Genomic DNA, 3,369 nt, shown 5'->3' with positions numbered 1-3,369 from the left:
ATTGCAATATATTGGAATATTGCAGTATAAAATGAATAAAATTGCAATATATTGGAATTATGCAGTATGAAATGAAGAAAATTGCAATATGAAATGGAGAAAATTGCAATGTATTGGAATATTGCAGTATAAAATAAAGAAAATTGCAATATATTGGAATATTGCAATATTGCAATATGAAATGGAGAAAAATGCAATATGTTGGTGTATGAAAGGTTAGGCCTATGATAGGCTAAATCTGTGTTAGTTTTTTGGTAAGTTAGGACTGTAATAGGTTAGGTCGATGTTGGCGTTAGCCTGGATTGTAAGTTAATTAGGTTATGTTAATTTAGGTCTAGGCTAGGGATTGGTCTGTCATAGTCAGATCTATGGTAACGTTAGGTTATGTTTGGTGTATGAAAGGTTAGGCATAGGACAAGCTAAATCTATATTAGTTTTCTTGGAAAGTTAAGACAGGAATAGTTTAAGTCAACGTTAATCTAAATCTTGTCCATTGATTGGTCTCTGTTACAGTTACAACTATATTAATGTTAAATTATGTTTGGCTACCTATCTCCTACTTAGTTACATCGACGCCTTAATCCCGTCGTTACCGATCAGATACATCTCAAAAAAAAAAAAAAAAAAAATAAAAAAAATATATACACGTCGAATCGAGTAACCTCCTCCTTTTCGTAGTCGGTTAAAAAATTCCCTCCGCCCTTACCACCCAACAAACTAGAACTCTATCCACGCATCGCGTCCCCAAAAAATGCCCTCAAATCCGACGATTCCATCCTCCGAACACCCCCTATCCCAATCCTCCCTGTCCAGTCCATACCAGTCCGTTCCTGTCCGAGAAATTGCCCAAGCCCTCCCCGCTTCCATCCTCGCGTCCGTCGTCCGCGGAAAACGTGCCCGAAGTCCCCTTCGGGGGCTCGGTTCGACGAAATCCGGCCGATCCAGGCTCGTGGACACGGTTGGCCGTGACATTGACCCTGGCATTGATCTTGCGACACCGCGGTGCCTCCTACATACTGTAGCCGTGCGGTGCGTACGCATTTGCGGTCCCGTTTCAACCGTAGGCCGTCGAGGGAAGAGAGCAGCCTCGTCTCGAACGCCGGCGGAGGGGTGTCACGGGGCTAGAGGGGGGCGGGGGTGGGGGGAAACACTGGCGACCTTGGAGCGACCCCAACCAAGGTCGCCAGACGCAGACGCCCCCTTCCTTCTCGCGTTCCTCGATTTCCCTCCGCTGGCCTCGCTAGGAGACCGCGCCCTCCCCTCTTTCCGCTCCCAGACCTTCCCCTCACCCTTCTCCGCGCCCAACGCCATCCTCCACCCCGCCGCGCCCCACCCCTTCGTCGGTGCGACGTTCCACGGGTCCCCGCCCGGCGAGTTTGGCTCTTCCTTATCGCCTGCGCCCTTCCCGCCCACCCCGCTTCTCCACAGTTTCCTGGATTTTTCTCGAGAACTTTTCGCCTTCTTCATCCGTTACATCCTTCATCCGCCGGCTGGGTGATCTTCTCGGAAGCCTAGAACTACTCCATCTTGTCTATACGCTTCGCTAATAGACGACCCCTCTTGTACGCTACGCGTTGCGGTGGACGCGTGAAACTAACCTGATTTTGGATAATACAGTGTAATGGTACGGAGAATATAGTATGTATCGATTGGAAGAACTTTGGTGAGATTGCTATCCCGGAGGATATGACTTTGAGATCGTTTCGTCGTGCGTCGTGGCGTGAACCATTAAGAACGGAACAGTCTTTGACTTTGGTATTTTTTTCACTGTCCGTGGTAACAGGCGGGATATTCGAGATGCGAGCAAGACAAGGGAATTCGTGGGAAGTCTGAAAGCTACGGAAACTTATGTGAAATTCGGAAAGGGATGTTCGTTCGAAGTCTGAAAGGGAACGCCATCTGAATTCTGAAAGGGGAAACTCATTCGAAGTCTGAAAGGGAACGCCATCTGAATTCTGAAAGAAGAAACTTATACGAAGTCTGAAGAAACCTCGCGAAGTCTGAAAGGGCAAAAAATCGTACAGTCTGAAAGGGAAACCAATGTGAAATTCGAAAAGGGATGTTCGTTCGAAGTCTGAAAGGGAACGCCATCTGACTTCTGAAAGAGGAAACTCATACAAAGTCTGAAAGGGAACGCCATCTGAATTCTGAAAGAACAAACTTATACGAAGTCTGAAGAAATCTCGCGAAGTCTGAAAGGGCAGAAAATCGTACAAAGTCTGAAAGGGAAACCGATGTGAAATTCGAAAAGGGATGTTCGTCGAAGTCTGAAAGGGAACGCCATCTGAATTCTGAAAGGGGAAACTCATTCGAAGTCTGAAAGGGAACGTCATCTGACTTCTGAAAGAAGAAACTTATACGAAGTCTGAAGAAATCTCGCGAAGTCTGAAAGGGCAAAAAATCGTACAAAGTCTGAAAGGGAAACCGATGTGAAATTCGAAAAGGGATGTTCGTTCGAAGTCTGAAAGGGAACGCCATCTGAATTCTGCAAGAGAACCCTTGCACAAAACTAAAAAGGAAAAATCATTCTCGATTTCTGAGAGAAGAAACTCATACGAAGTCTGAAGAAACCTCGGCGAAAAGTCTGAAAGGGCAAACAAAATTCGTACAAAGTCTGAAACAGGTACATGGTGGTTCAAGGCCGAGTGGACGACGACTGAGAGAGGTTTACGAACGAGGAGCATCCCCTTCCGAATTTCCCAACACTGACCGTCCGCAAGTAGGTCGCCCGTCGTCGACTACTTCGAGCCACTGGTCACGTGACCGTTAATCATCGCGATGGTATCGGATGTTCGCGTTTAGCAGTCATTTAGCGATGGACTATCGCTGTTCGCGAAAAATAACGCGCCCTTGGTGGCCTGGCATTTTTTGTAGTCGTTTTTCATCGTTTTGACTTCCACGCTGGTGGCGTTTTTTTTCCTCGGTCTCCTTTCAGACGCTTCGCACAGTCACGCCCTCTCCTCCCCCTGCCGTCCTTTCCCTCGCCCGTCTTGCAGTTCTTTCGCGTCGCAAAAACTACGTCGCCGCGACGCATCGCGTCGCTAACGACATTCCGGTGATCTGTTTTTCTCCAGCGAAAATATGGCTATCCGTTGGCGGTGATCGATGACGATGACGTCGATAATGACGACGATGATAATCGCATAATGACGACTACTCGCGTTCACAATGATCGTGGTATCGTATGAGTATGATGAGTATGGCAATTATGATCATTTTAGTAGTATTACTATACGTATATAATGATTATGATGATGTACGATGACAAGACGATGATTGTGTATAATTGACTGTACATATATGACGATAATGATGATGTACGATGACAATGATTACGATAATGACTACGTACGATATTTTTGATCGTTG

The sequence above is a fragment of the Hylaeus volcanicus genome, chromosome 9, assembly GCF_026283585.1.
Source record: "Hylaeus volcanicus isolate JK05 chromosome 9, UHH_iyHylVolc1.0_haploid, whole genome shotgun sequence".
Classification (NCBI taxonomy): domain Eukaryota; kingdom Metazoa; phylum Arthropoda; class Insecta; order Hymenoptera; family Colletidae; genus Hylaeus; species Hylaeus volcanicus.
Note: the sequence above shows the minus strand (reverse complement) of the source record.